The sequence below is a fragment of the Haematobia irritans genome, chromosome 1, assembly GCF_050003625.1.
Source record: "Haematobia irritans isolate KBUSLIRL chromosome 1, ASM5000362v1, whole genome shotgun sequence".
NCBI lineage: Eukaryota > Metazoa > Arthropoda > Insecta > Diptera > Muscidae > Haematobia > Haematobia irritans.
Genome location: NC_134397.1, coordinates 141,849,239 through 141,866,490, shown reverse-complemented (window position 1 = coordinate 141,866,490; position 17,252 = coordinate 141,849,239).

Here is a 17,252-nt window from a genome sequence, read left to right as displayed (position 1 = left end):
GATGTGATCTCCGGAGCCTCTTGACGGAGCAAAATTCATCCGATCCGGTTGAAATGTGCAACGTGGTGCTAGTATAAGGCCGCTAATAACCATGCCAAAATTGGTCCATATCGGTCTATAGTTATATATAGCCGATCCCCAATCACACAAAAATTTATCCAAATCGGTTCATAATCATGGTTGCCACTCGAGTCAAGAATAATCTACAACAATTTTATTTTTATAGAAAATTTTGTCAAAATATAATTTCTATAGAAAATTTTGTCAAATTTTATTTCTATAGAAAATTTTGTCAAAATTTTATTTCTATAGAAAAATTTTGTTAAAATTTTATTTCTATAGAAAATTTTTTTTCCAAATTTTACTTCTATAGAAAATGTTGTAAAAATTTTATTTTGTCAAAATTTTATTTCTACAGAAACTTTAAACTTAATTATATACGTATTTAATCGGCCTTTTTATACCCTCCATCATAGGATGGGGGTATATTAACTTTGTCATTCCGTTTGTAACACATCGAAATATTGCTCTAAGACCCCATAAGGTATATATATTCTGGATCGTGGTGAAATTCTGAGTCGATCTAACCATGTCCGTCCGTCCGTCTGTTGAAATCACGCTAACTTCCGAACGAAACAAGCTATCGACTTGAAACTTGGCACAAGTAGTTGCTATCGATGTAGGTCGGATGGTATTGAAAATGGGCCATATAGGTCCACTATTACGTATAGCCCCCATATAAAGGGACCCTCAGATTTGGCTTGTGGAGCCTCTAACAGAAGCATATTTCATCCGATCCGGCTGAAATTTGGTACATGATGTTGGTATATGGTCTCTAATAACCATGCAAAAATTGGTCCACATCGGTCCATAATTATATATAGACCCCATATAAACCGATCTCCAGATTTGGCTTGCGAAGCCTCAAAGAGAAGCAAATTGCATCCGATCCGGCTGAAATTTGGTACATGGTATTGGTATATGGTCTCTAACAACCGTGCAAAAATTGGTCCATATCGGTCCTTAATTATATATAGCCCCCATATAAACCGATCCCCAGATTTGGCTTGCGGAGCCTCAAAGAGAAGCAAATTTCATCCGATCCGCCTGAAATTTGGTACATGATATTGGTATATGGTCTCTAACAACCATGCAAAAATTGGTCCACATCGGTTCATAATTCTATATAGCCCCCATATAAACCGATCCCCAGATTTAGCTTGCGAAGTCTCCTAGAGAAACAAATTGCATCCGATCCGGCTGAAATTTGGTACATGGTATTGGAATATGATCTATAACAACCGTGCCAGAATTGGTCCATATCGGTTTTATTTCTATAGAAAATTTTGTCAAAATTTTATTTCTAGAGAAAATTTTGTTAAAATTTTATTCCGTTCATAATAAAATTTTCATCATTGTCAAAATTTTATTTCTATAGAAAATTTCGTCAAAATTTTATTTCTATAGAAAATTTTGTTCAAATTTTATTCGGTTCATAATCATGGTTGCCACTCGAGCCAAAAATAATCTACCAAGATTTTATTTCTATAGAAAATTTTGTCAAAAGTATATTTCTATAGAAAATTTTGTTAAAATTTTATTTTTGTAGAAATTTTTGTCAAAATTTTCTTTCTATAGAAAATTTTGTCAAAATTTTTATTTCTATAGAAAATTTCGTGAAAATTTTATTTCTATAGAAAATTTTGTTAAAATTTTATTTCTGTAGAAAATTTTGTCAAAATTTTATGTCTACTTTGTCAAACTGAATTATATACGTATTGGATCCATCTTTTTTGATGTAATATATACCACGTATGGACTTACATACAATTTAGAAGATGGTGTTAGGAGGTTTTAAGATACCTTGCCATCAGCAAGCTTTACCGCAACTTAAGTAATTCGATTGTGGATGGGAGTGTTTAGAAGAAGTTTCTACGCAATCCATGATGGGGGGTACATAAGCTTCGGCCTGGCCGAACTTACGGCCGTATATACTTGTTTTTTTTTTTTTAATTTTTTAAGTGAAATGTCTTTTATCACGACCATGATAGTATCAGTCGCAGTTTTACTTGGGCATAAAGGAAATATTTGATTAAAAAACAAGTATACACAGTAGTAAGTTCGGCCGGGCCGAATCTTAATTACAATCAATCAAATATAATAGTTTCCTTTGGGGAGTTTCAGGGGGGTTTGATGACAGATATTTTCCAAAGCAGATCACTTCAACCAGTATGCTTCCCACAGATAAATGTAAAGATTTTACCTAGACTAGAATGATGAAATAACGCCTTGATTTGAAATCTAAAATCTGTAGATTTTCATCCCAATTATTTAAATGACTACGAGAAGTAAAATTTGGAAATTTTGCATTCAGTTTCAAGCAATTTTCATGATCAGTGCGCCTTCTATACCTTCAATTAGTAAAATCGGTCTATATGGAGGCCTTACCAAATGGAACGATAAAACTAAATCATATACACTTTATTATGGGTCTAAAATGCCAGTATATTTTCAATTTGTGGCAAATCGGATAAAAACTACAATTTCTCGAAACCCTAGGAGTTAAATCGGGAGTTCGGTGTAATGGGAGCTATACCATAACATGGAAGGATACACACAGTATTCAGCACATTTAATTGTAGTTCTATAATCTAGACCACAAATCGGAGGGCCGGTTTATAAGGGGGCTATATCAAAAACTGTACCGATACTCAATATATTCGGCACACATCTTTATGGTTCTAGAATCAAAACATTGACCGGTACTCTCAATTTTCGACAAACGTCTTTATGGTCCTAGAATACCTCTAGATTTCAAATTTCAGGCAAATTGGATAAAAATTACGGATTCTATAAGACCAAGAAGTAAAATCGGGAGATCGGTCTATATGGGGGCTATATCAAAACATGGACCGATACTCTCCCTTTCCGGCACACCTCTTTAAGGTCCCACAATACCTCTAGATTTCCGATTTGAGGCAAATTGGGTAAAAATGACGGATTCTATAAGACCGAGAAGTAAAATCGGGAGATCGGTCTATATGGGGGCTATATCAAAACATGGACCGATACTCACCATTTTCGGCACACCTCTTTATGGTCCTAGAATACTTCTAGATTTCCAATTTCAGGCAAATTGATAAAAGCTATAGTTTTTATAAGCCCATGACCGCAAATCGGGAGGTCGGTTTATATGGAGACTATATCAAAACTTGGACCGATATAGCCCATCTTCGAACGTGACCTGCCTGCAAACAAACGACGAATCTGTGCCAAATTGCAGGATCATAGCGCCATTATTGAAGGCTGTAGCGTGATTACAACAGACAGGTAGACAGACGGACATGCTTATATCGTCTTAGAATTTCTCCCTGATCAAGAATATAAATACTTTATATAGTCGGAAATCGATATTTCGATGTGTTACAAACGGAATGACAAACTTATTCTACCCCCGTCACCATTCTATTGTGCTGGGTATAATAAACTGATTTGATTTGAAAATTTCAATTAATTTTTTAAATGGTTCAATTAAAAATTTAATTGATTTTGATTGCAAAAATCAATTATTTTTAAATTGGTTCAATCAAAAATTTAATTGATGTCGATTGGCAAACTCAATCAGTTATCTAATTGATTCAATAAATTTTAATTAAATTAATTAAACAATTACCCAGCCAAAAAAGCTACACCAAAAAAGTAGTGAAAATGTTCTTTTTGGATCCGGAAGTGGTGTAAAATTGGCGCAGAAGCGATTAATTAAAATGGGCTTGTCATAGAACGGATGTCCACCATTTCAACAGCCGTTACACTGAATATGTATCACTTCTTTAGATGTGATCCGAATTCATTGTTTTGGATGTGAATTAAAAAATATTGTGGTATTATAATTTTTAATGCAATCTTACGCTTGTCTGAAACCCTTGACCTCAAATATTTCCAAAATTTCGCAATTTTTCTAGAAAGAATTTAGAAATTTTTCGACAAAATTTAAATAATTTATACCGTGTTTTAATCCTTACCCTGTTTTTAACATATTTGAAACAAAAAATGTTAAAATTGCCCTTTAAAAGTATGAAAAAGCGAGTTATAAAAAATTTAACTAAAAGAACTTCCTGAGTAATTAAAATAAAGAACATCTCTGAAAGGACATTTTTGGAAGTGCTTTTAAAGTTGTGCCTTTAGAAGTACTTACAATTTTTTTTTGTGCTGGGTAATCGATTAAAATTTATTAAACTGTTGGAACAATTAATTAGTTTGTTTAGTATGATTAAAAACCATTGTATCAATTAATTTTCTGGTCAAAGACATAGCTATTTTCAATCACTATATTTCAATCACTATATTTCAATCACTTTCAGTGAACGAAAAATGGAAATATCTCTTCTCAGGTTAACTTTAACTGAAAAATGTTAAGCAGTTAAGTTCCTAACTGCACAGAGAATACAGATAGGTTGTGATAACCGAATTTATTGCCAAACTCCTTTTGGCAGTTGCAGCTACTATCAGTTGGTAGTTGTGTCACCCGACTGATTCGGTTGACACAACTAACACCACATATGGTGTTGATTGGGTCTGCCGACGACATTGGTTGTGGCAAACTTCATTATTTGGTTGTGTTGCCCAACCTATCTAATACTCATGTCCGAATTAAAACTCAATTACTTTCCAGTTAAATATTTTATTTATATATATATGTATAGTAAAAATAAATCTAAATCGCTAAATGTATGTTTAGTTTGATGCAATATTAGATACAAGTTGTGTCTATAACCTCTATTTATTGCACTAAAATCTTTCGAAATATTTTGTCTTTGGCGAGAATAAAACGTTTTTGCAGCAAAACTTTTAAATTTTCACTATCCAAAAATAACATTTTGTTCTAGGAGTTGATCAAATTCCACCTCTGCGTGCATAAAGACCGTTCCCGTATGTTTCTGTATTTAATCATAAAGAAAAAACAAAATTTGCCTGTTAGTAGGTCCAAATCACACATTGGATGAAATAACCAGAACGTACCCACAATCTTTTCTCCAACAATTTCGAAATATTTCGAGGCATATTCCCATCGTCGTAAATCTCCTCAAACTTTCCGGAATATTTCCAACCAATTTTTGAAATTTTTCATCCACAGCGAATATCGGTACTTCATTGGCATTTCTTGCGGTCCATGTTAGAAGACAAATAAAATAAAGCCGATTCAGAATTTTGACATTTGTAAAAGTAAGTTTCCCTTCGACTTTAATAAATTAGCAATGATTAAAATGACATTTGAAAAATATTTAAAATTACATTCGGCAGTGGCTACCATATGTAAGTTGTGATTATTAACTGTTTTCGATTTGAAGTAGGTTGTATTGATCGATTTTGAGAATTTTTTTAGAATGGAGAGACATTTGGTTGCTACAACTATTTGTCTTGCATCACAAATGAAAATTCATTCCCATTATCACCAAGTGGTAGAAATAACGAAAAATGCTTGTAAACAGTGAATGTAATTTGACCCAACTATCATTGCTACAACAAATTTCCAACCAATCTGTTCTCTGTGTGTGGTTTATGGAACATATAGGCAATATTACAGATATATCCATAGTACGGTTTAACAGTTCGTTAGCTAAAGTAGCACTATCTTTTGTCGAGTTTGATTAAAAATTTAATGGTATCAATTACTTTTTAATTAAAAATTTAAAAATATTCAATCATTGACTTAATGTTACGAGTTTGATCATAAAGTTAATTGTATAAATTAATTTTGTAATTGAAAAAGAAATATTTTGGTGATATTCATGCGTTGACTAAACTACAAGAGTAGCTTCACCAACAGAGGAAACGTATGTTTGTCAAGTTTTATTTGGGAAAAGCCGTTTAGACTGCAATATGGTTGGATGGACGGCCGTTTCGGAATTACGACATCCTCTTCAGCATCATCTAATTGCATTGAAACTACCAACTAATTATCAGCATAAATTCGGATAATTCACTAAACCCTAAATGAATTGAACTTGAACCTCCCGAAAAGTATGCCTGTAGGGTTCAACCGCAAAAATTGCGATTTACAGAAGCTCAAGAAGTCAAATCAGAAGATCGGTGGAGATTATAACAAAACATGGAGCGATACATACTTTATACAGCACACTTATTTGTGCCATTTCTAGAAGGCCAAGAAGTCAGATAGGAAGATGGGTTTACATGGAGGCTATACGAAAACGTGGACTGGAACATGCAGCATTCACACACCTATTTGAGGATCTGAAATACCTCTGGATTTTGTAATTTCTAGAAGCTCAAAGTCAACTCCCGAGAGCGGTCTGTGTAGAGGCTATTCCAAAACATGGGCCAATACAGACCATATTCGGCACGGCTATCTGTGGGACTAAAATACCTTTAGATTTTTAATTTCATGAAATCGGATAAAAATTGAAATTTCTAGAAGCCCAAGAAGTCAAGACGGGTGTAAAATTAGATCTATATGGGGGCTATACCACAATATGGACCGATACTCATCATATGGCATAACTATTGATGGATCTAAAATACCTCCGGATTTCGAATCGAGGAAAATCGGTTTCTAGAAGCCAAAGAAGTCAAATCGGAAGATCGGTCTATATGGGGGCTCTACCATAACATGGACCGATACAAACCATATTTGGCACACCTATTTGTGGACCTACAGTTCCTCTACATTTTGAATTTCAGGCAAATCCAATAAAACTTACGGTGTCAAGAACAGGGCTGTGGTGTCGGAGCCGGAGTCGGAGTCTTGGAGTCGGAGTCTGAAGATTTTGCTGGAGTCGGAGTCGGAGCCGGAGTCGTATAAATTTTGCTCGACTCCCACTCCGGCGAAACAACATTTGAGAAACACCTAACTAAAACAATTATATACGGCCGTAAGATCGGCCAGGCCGAATCTTATGTACCCTCCACCATGGATTGCATTGAAGCTTGTACTAAAGACTGCCATCCACAATCGAATTACTTGGGTTGGGTAACACTTGCCGATGGCAAGGTTTCTTAAAACTTCTTAACACCGTCTACTCAATTGTAAGTTAGTCCATACGGAGTATAGATAAACAAAAAAGGTCGATTAAATACTATTTAATTCAGTTTGACAAAATTTTCTATAGAAATAAAATGTTGACAAAATTTTCTATAGCAATAAAATTTTGACAAAATTTTCTATAGAAATAAAATTTTTACATAATTTTCTATAGAAATAAAATTTTGACAAAAATTTTCTATAGAAATAAAATTTTGACAAAAATTTCTATAGTAATAACATTTTGACAAAATTTTCTATAGAAATAAAATGTTGACAAAATATTCTATAGTAATAAAATTTTGACAAAATTTTCTATAGAAATAAAATTTTGCTAGATTACTTTTGGGGATCGGCTATATATAACTAAAGACGGATATGGACCAATTTTGGCATGGTCGTTAGCGGCCATATACTGCACAATGTACAAAATTTCACCACGTACCAAATCTTAACCGGATCCGATGAATTTTGGTCCTCTAAGAGCGGCATGGACCAATTTTTGCATGGTTGTTAGAGACCATATACTAACACCACGTACCAAATTTCAACCGGATTGGGTGAATTTTGCTCTTCCAAGGGGCTCCGGAGGTCAAATCTGGGGATCGCTTTATATGGGGGCTATAAATAATTATGGACTGATATGAACCAATTCATGCATGGTTGTTGGATTCCATATACTAACATTACGTACCAAATTTCAACCGAATCCGCAAGCCAAATCTGGGGATCGGTTTATATGGGGTCTATATATAATTATTTACCAATATGGACCAATTTTTGCATGGTTGTTGGAGACCATATACTAACACCATGTACCAAATTTCAGCCGGATCGGATGAAATTTGCTTCTCTTAGAGGCCACGCAAGCCAAATCGGGGGATCGGTTTATATGGGGGCTATATATAATTATGGACCGATGTGGACGAATTTTTGTATGGTTGTTAGAGACCATATACCAACACCATGTACCAAATTTCAGCCGGATCGGATGAAATTTGCTTCTCTTAGAGGCCTCGCAAGCCAAATCTGGGGATCGGTTTATATGGGGGCTATATATAATTATGAACCGATGTGGACCAATTTTTGCATGGTTGTTAAAGACCATTTACTGACACCCTGTACCAAATTTCAGCCGGATCGGATGAAATTTGCTTCTCTTAGAGGCCTCGCAAGCCAAATTTGGGGGTCCGTTTATATGGGGGCTATACGTAAAAGTGAACCGATATGTCCCATTTGCAATACCATCCGACCTACGTCAATAACAACTACTTGTACCAAGGTTCAAGTCGATAGCTTGTTTCGTTCGGAAGTTAGCGTGATTTCAACAGGCGGACGGACGGACGGACATGCTCAGATCGACTCAGAATTTCACCACGACCCAGAATATATATACTTTATGGGGTCTTAGAGCAATATTTCGATGTGTTACAAACGGAATGACAAAGTTAATATACCCCCCATCCTATGGTGGAGGGTATAAAAATATTTCGACAAATTAGATTCGATTGGGGTTTTCAATCGAACAACGAAAAACGAAGAACTGGATTTCAGGTCATTCAAAGTGTATTTATATGGGTGAAATTTCACGGTGATATAGGTTTTACTAGAATATACGCTGAAATGATCAATTGTATAGTCCATTTTTTACATATTAAACTATCGGTTTTTAACCCTATATACAATGAAAAAATATTGTCGTGAGACCAAAGATTTCATGTCCTTAAATTACGAACGCGTTTTTCGCTTAACATAAAATAAGCATTTTTCTGACATAAAGTTTTTTTCCTTGTCCGAGAGACCATGAACTTTTCTATAAAGTCGTTTTTTCCTTGATTGAAATTAAAAATGGGTATCATTTTGTTTGACTATAGTGAAGTTATCTGTAATAATTGTGAAAAATTCTTTAAAATTAAATAAATTGTCTTTAAATATGTTGTCTTTTTGCATCTTGAGAACAAAGCAAAAAAAGCTGAAAAAGGGAAAAATTAAAATTTGCTTCCTAGAAGCAAGTACATAAAATCCAAATTTAAAAGTGAATATAGAAAATTTTTTCAAAATTGTTTTTCTATAGAAAACTTTGTCAAACTGAATTATATTCGTATTTAATCGGTATTTTTTGATTTAATATATACCACGTATGGACTTACTTACAAATTAGAAGACGGTGTTAGGAGGTTTTAGGCTACCTTGCCATCGGCAAGCTTTACCGCAACTCACGTAATTAGATTGTGGATGGCAGTGTTTAGAAGAAGTTTCTACGCAATCCATGGTGGAGGGTACATACCCTGTTGGAATTTCTCGAACTCATTCAAAATCAAACTAACTTTTTATACCCTGCGCCACACTGTGGAACAGGGTATTATAAGTTAGTGCATATGTTTGTAACACCCAGAAGGAGACGAGATAGACACATGGTGTCTTTGGCAATAATGCTCAGGGTGGGTCCCTGAGTCGATATAACCATGTCCGTCTCTCCGTCCGTCCGTCTGTCTGTGAACACATTTTTGTGATCAAAGTCTAGGTCGCAATTTAAGTCCAATCGCCTGCAAATTTAGCACATGTTCCTAATTTGGGTCAGAATAGAACCCTATTGATTTTGGAAGAAATCGGTTCAGATTTAGATATAGCTCCCATATATATCTTTCGCCCGATATGGACTTATATGGTCCTAGAAGCCAGAGTTTTGGCCCAATTTGTTTGAAATTTTGCACTCGGAGTACAATTAGTAGTGCAGTTAAGTGTGCACAATTTGATTGAAATCGGTTCAGATTTAGATATAGCTCCCATATATATCTTTCGCCCAATATGGACTAAGATGGTTCTAATAGCCAGAGTTTTGGCCCAATTTGGTTGGAATTTTGCACAGGGAGTAGAATTAGCATTGTAGCTATGCGTACCCAATTTGGTTGAAATCGGTTCAGATTTAGATATAGCTCCCATATATATGTTTTTCTGATTTCGACAAAAATGGTCAAAATACCACCATTTTCCTTGTAAAATAGCCACTGCTTAGTCGAAAAGTTGTAAAAATGACTCTAATTTTCCTAAACTTCTAGTACATATATATCGAGCGATAAATCATAAATAAACTTTTGCGAAGTTTCCTTAAAATTGCTTCAGATTTAAATGTTTCCCATATTTTTTTTTTACTAACATTGTGCTCCACCCTAGTGCATTAGCCGACTTAAATTTTGAGTCTATAGATTTTGTAGAAGTCTATCAAATTCTGTCCAGATCGAGTGATATTTAACATAAATGTATGTATTTTGGATGAACCTTTATATATAGCCCCCAACATATTTGACGGATGTGATATGGTATCGGAAATTTAGATCTACAAAGTGGTGCAGGGTATAATATAGTCGGCCCCGCCCGACTTTAGACTTTCCTTACTTGTTACTAAATAATTTGAGGCGACTTTTAGCTAACTCAATATTTATGCAGTCTTGAGTCAGTTGAATTTTTCCCAAACTCACTTTTTCTCGATCCGTGCAATGAGTTACCTTTTCGTTCACTCTAAGCTGATGCATATTTAAGTCATGGAAACAATTCAAATAAACAAACAAAAAATATGTATTGAATTCCATAATTGTCAATTTGGATTTGGCTTTCTATATTTGTTTCAATTTAGCTTGTAATTTTAGATAACTTTTGTAATTTTTTGTCACGGATAGCGGTAAGTATAATTAAAATGCAATTTAGTAATTAAACTTTCCTTTCTTCCACTAGAACCCATCATTATCAGTGACGGAATAAATGGAAACTTCGAATAAAAGTATTAAATGGCTATTTGAGGACGATGATATTGGAAAGTACACTTAAGCCTTTTGGACTTCCCTGACGAATGCCACATCCATTCAGTGTGCGTCATTACAAAAGTAGGTACAACTCCCTCTGAGCTAAACGAGAAAATTAAGACAAGACTCAAACTCAAGACATGATGAACTAAACTAATATTACCCGAATTTTTATTTACGTTATATTTTATTTATTGTAAAATAATTTAAAAAAAAATTGAATTGTTATTATTTTTTAATTATTTCAAAATAAAATGAGTCAAAAATAATAAAACAAAAACAAAATATTTTTTTATCCACAAAGAGCTCACCATAAACTCATAGTATGCTCATATATTATCAGCCTAAAGCTAACTCACTTTGAGCTAACTTTTGGTTAGTTGAAGCTTATGCAGGGTTGAGTGAGGACTGACTCGTTCCAATGACAACACGTGTTAAAACTGAATAGGATTTTACATGGGAAATGAGTTAGGTTTTGAGTCACCTGTGACTCAGTCATGACCAACAATTTATTAACTTAAAGTCACCTCAATTTCCTACAGGGTAAGCTTCGGCCTGGCCGAACTTACGGCCGTATATACTTGTTATCTATCTCCAATCTTTGCATAGTTTACCAATGGAAATCATAATTCACTTTGCGTCGTGTTTTTTTGGAACGTATCTGCGGGCAAAGCGAGGTGTAGGTGTGTAGTACATCTTCGAACTTGACCTTCCTGCAGACAAAAAAAAAAACAGTTGGCTGTGGATTGATTACAACAGACAGACGGACGTCGTTAAGTCGACTTACAATTTGAAACGAAACGGCTAACTTATTATGCCACCATTGTCATGCAATTGTGGTGGGTATAAAAAGATCATAAAACCAAATAGATATTTAAAAAATATGTAGCATACTCTTAGGAGCTTATATGCTGAAGTGTGTGTTATTATCAGTGTTTATTCGAAGTTCGACAGTAATTTAAAGACTGATATTTATCATATTGCATGGTTTTAGGAGCATTTTGAAAAACCAACATGAGTATAAATAAGAAGTGTGCAAATATTACCATAGCCATAAGCTGTAGACGACAAATACAATAAGCTTGTCGACAAAAATTTCCTCTTTTCTTGTTTCCGAGTGATGAGTTGAATAAAAACACGTAATAGTTTGTTTTTTTGCTGAGCATTTGAAGATAAAAGAATGTTCACATTGAAAAAAATATTTTGGTGAGGCCAAAAATTGCATGCCCTTAAAATGCAAATGCTAATTTTGCTTACTATCGAAGATGTAGTTTCTCTGATATATGTTAAACTTTATTGTTTCATTGTCAAAAAGTCAACAAAGCTTACAATGAAGCCATCCTGTACTTATAGTTAAGCGATTTGACTTAAAACTTGATGTTTTCACATGAAAGGAAATTTCGATGTGTTACAAACGGAATGACAAAGTTAATATACCCCCATCCTATGGTGGAGGGTATAAAAATTAAGAAATATATTATAAACTTCTTATAGGTACATTTCAATCCAATTTGAGACCACGAATGAAAACAGAATGTAAAAATCTTTAGTTTAAATCAAGCTACAGTGGCACACATAAGTATTGGCAACCCAAACAATTTTGTTTAAAAAACAAATGTTACAAGTGATATGAAGCTACACCCAGAGAAGTTTCGAGAGCAAAATGTTATTTTTGGTCGGAGAAGATGTAACATGTTTGCGGTAACCATGTTATTTTCTCCAAAAGCATATGTTTGACTTCGGCAACCATGTATATGTTTGCCGAGAAAACAAAATTTTTGCGACAAAAATGTTCTATGGTCACCGTCCAAAAATAACATTTTGCTCTCGAAACATGGTTGAGGTGATCATATTCCTTCTCTGGGTGTATTTTAAATTTAAAATATTTTTTTTTGGATTGCAACTGCATTAAGCATCTAGATCATTTTTTATTTTAGAAAAATTGTTGGTTTTTTGAGGAACAAAAGTTTTTGGTTTTGTTTAGTTTTTTGGTACATTTAGTAGTTTTTGGACATTGCATTTTGTTTGATAACAGTACCAAGCAGTTCAGAAAATTAATTGAATATTTTTTTGTCTTATTTGTATCTATATTCCTCCATTCTTCCATCAAAACTGTACCAAATTGCATCAAAATAATAAGCAAATAATAGTGACAAGAATACTGCAAACAACAACAAGTATATACGGCCGTAAGTTCGGCCAGGCCGAAGCTTATGTACCCTCCATCATGGATTGCGTAGAAACTTCTTCTAAACACTGCCACCCAGAATCGAACACCATCTTCTAAATTCCATACGTGGTATATATTAAATCAAAAAAGATCGATCCAATACGTATATAATTCAGTTTGACAAAGTAGACATAAAATTTTGACAAAATTTTCTACAGAAATAAAATTTTAACAAAATTTTCTATAGAAATAAAATTTTCACAAAATTTTCTATAGAAATAAAAATTTTGAAAAATTTTCTATAGAAAGAAAATTTTGACAACAATTTCTACAGAAATAAAATTTTAACAAAATTTTCTATAGAAATAAACTTTTGAAAAATTTTCTACAGAAATAAAATCTTGGTAGATTATTTTTGGCTCGAGTGGCAACCATGATTATGAACCGAATAAAATTTGAACAAAATTTTCGATAGAAATAAAATTTTGACAAAATTTTCTATAGCAATAAAATTTTGACAATGATAAAATTTTATTATGAACCGAATAAAATGTTAACAAAATTTTCTCTAGAAAAAAAATTTTGACAAAATTTTCTATAGAAATAAAATTTTAGTAGATTATTTTTGGCTCTAGTGGCAACCATGATTATGAACCGATATGGACCAATTTTTGTGTGATTGGACCAATTTTGGTATGGTTGTTAGAGACCATATACTAACACCACGTTCCTAATTTGAACCGGATCGGATGAATTTTGCTCCTCCAAGAGGCTCCGGAGGTCAAATCTGGAGAACGTTTTCTATGGGGGCTATATATAATTATGGACCGATATGGACCAATTCTGCCTCGGTTGTTAAAGATCATATACTAACACCATGTTCCAAATTACAACCGGATTGGATGAAATTTGCTTCACTTGGAGACTTCGGTTTATATGGGGGCTATATATAATTATGAACCGATGTGGACCAATTTTTGCATGGTTGTTAGATACCATATACCAATATCATGTACCAAATTTCAGGCGGATCGGATGAAATTTGCTTCTCTTTGAGGCTCCGCAACCCAAATCTAGGGATCGGTTTATATGGGCGCTATATATAATTATGGACCGATGTGGACCAATTTTTGCACGGTTGTTAGAGACCATATACCAATACCATGTACCAAATTTCAGCCGGATCGGATGCAATTTGCTTCTCTTTGAGGCTTCGCAAGCCAAATCTGGAGATCGGTTTATATGGGGTCTATATATAATTATGGACCGATGTGGACCAATTTTTGCATGGTTGTTAGAGACCATATACCAACATCATGTACCAAATTTCAGCCGGATCGGATGAAATATGCTTCTCTTAGAGGCTCCACAAGCCAAATCTGGGGATCGGTTTATATGGGGGCTATATATAATTAAGGACCGATATGGACCAATTTGTGCATGGTTGTTAGAGACCATATACCAACATCATGTACCAAATTTCAGCCGGAACGGATGAAATTTTCTTCTCTTTGAGGCTCGGCAAGCCAAATCTGGGGATCGGTTTATATGGGGCTATATATAATTATGAACCGATGTGAACCAATTTTTGCACGGTTGTTAGAGACTATATACCAACACCCTGTACCAAATTTCAGCCGGATCGGATGAAATTTGCTTCTCGTTTAGGCTCCGCAACCAAATCTGGGGATCGGTTTATATGGGGGCTATATATAATTATGGACCGATGTGGACCAATTTTTGTATGTTTGTCAGAGACCATATACCAACACCATATACCAAATTTCAGCCGGATCGGATGAAATATGCTTCTGTTAGAGGCTCCACAAGCCAAATCTGAGGGTCCCTTTATATTGGGGCTATACGTAAAAGTGGACCGATATGGCCTATTTTCAATGCCATCCGACCAGAGAATGAAGCCGCCGAGTCGCGCCGCCGATTTCAGTCGCCGCCGACGATTTTTGACCAGTCGACGCCGCCGCCGAATATATCGACTCATCTCGACTCAAATTTAGCCGCCAATTAATCAAAAATATCGATTTAAATCAGAAAAATGTATTACTAATTGTCGTACTTTATTCCAAAATTTTGAACCTTCCACCCACAATCAATCTATTTCACACTGCTATAATAACTTTGCAAAAAAATTTGCTCAGAAAATTTGAAGTCAATGTAAATTTGATTGTAAGATTGGTTGTACAACTAATCTCATTACCATTCGAATAACTTCAAATTGATTTTATAATGGATAATTGTCCACCGCCGAATGGACAAATCTATATCGGCTTAGCCGTCAAGCCGCCGCCGCCGGAGACAAAAATTTAGTGTCAGCCGCCGCCGACAAAAATGGGTCGGCTTCATTCTCTGCATCCGACCTACATCGATAACAACTACTTGTGCCAAGTTTCAAGTCGATAGCTTGTTTCGTTCGGAAGTTAGTTAGTTTCAACAGACGGACGGACGGACGGACGGACATGCTTAGATAGACTCAGAATTGCACCACGACAAAGAATATATATACTTTATGGGGTCTTAGAGCAATATTTCGATGTGTTACAAACGGAATGACAAAGTTAATATACCCCCATCCTATGATGGAGGGTATAAAAACATGGTCAGGCGGACGGACAACAAAGGCGAAACCGACTCAGGAGCATAAGCGTAGGAAGGCCTCTGGATAGGGGGCTTAGACCCCCCCCAAGAAAAATGTTAGCCCCCCCCCTAGAATTTGAAAACCTATTAACGACTTTGCATTGTAGTAGCAGTATAGCAATATATAATTTTATTTTTTAACATTGTCTTCTAAATTGTAAGTTAATTTCTTCATTATAAGGTTAATTAAAAAATTCTGTAATATTTTCCCGAATAAAATTTTTTATGATTTTTAATGCATTATTTTTATTTTGTCTGAAACATTTGACCTCTAAAATTTTCAAAAATTATTAAAATATTAAAATTTTCTAGAATGGATTTAGCACCTTTGCGGTAAAATTTTAAAAATTTTTACCGTTTTATAAACTCTTACTCTTTTGATGATTTTAACATGGGCTTGTCATAGGACGGATGTCCACCATTTCAACAGCCGTTGCAGTGAATTTGCATCACTTCTTAAGGTGTGATGCGAATCCAGTGATATGGATGTGAATAAAGAAATTTTGTGATATTTTGACGAATAAATAATTTTTAATCTTTAATGTATTATAACGTTTGCCTGGAACGTTTGATATGCATTTTTTTCAAAAATTCGCAATTTTTCTAGAATGAATTTAGAATTTTTTTCCGCAAAATTTAAATAATTTTCACTATTTTATTAGTTTTTAATTCATTTGAAACAACAAAATTTCAAATTTCCCATTAAAAATATGAAAAAAGCGAGTTATAAAAAATTGACTCAAATTAAATTCCTGTGCAGTTAAAATAAAGAATATCTTTGGGAGCACATTTTTGGAAGTGCTGTTAAATTTGTGCCTTAAGAAGAACTTCCAAATTTTTTTGCTGGGTTTAGTATATACATTTTTTTCTAGGGGGGCTATACCCCCCCTAGGAAAATTTTCTAGCTACTCTAGTGCTCAGGAGGTGTTTCTGTGTCGATCGGTATATATTTTATTGAGCTTAAAACCAATTTTTTCCTAGATATCCTGACCATTATGTGCTCAGAAAAAATTTTACGATTTTTTTCCAATTAAAGTTTCAAAAATATTCTATTTCTATTTCAATATTCAGTAATGATTTCTGTGATTGAAGACATTTCAATTAAAAATTAATTAGATTAATTAATTTCGTGATTGTTTAGGGTGTTGTGTCAATTTATGCGTGGCACTCTATATCTAAATCTGAAACGATTTCGATAAAATTTTTCATATTTCAAGGGTTCCATAAAAAAATTAATTCGTGTTATACATATATATATGTCTAAATTTGATCCGATTTTTTTCTAAATTCAATAGCGTTTATCGATAACATTTTGCATACTTTAAGGGTACCATAAAAAAATTACTTCGTGTCATACATATATATGGGTGCGATATCTAAACTTGATCCGATTTTTTTTTTCTAAAATCAATAGCATTCATCCTTGTATAAAAAAAGAAAAAAAAACAAGTATATACGGCCATAAGTTCGGTCAGGCGGAGGAATCTGGAGGATACCACCATGGATTGCGTAGTAACTTCTACTAATGACTGACATCCACAATCGTATTACTTGGGTTGTGGTAGGTCTTGCCAATGGCAAGGTATATTAA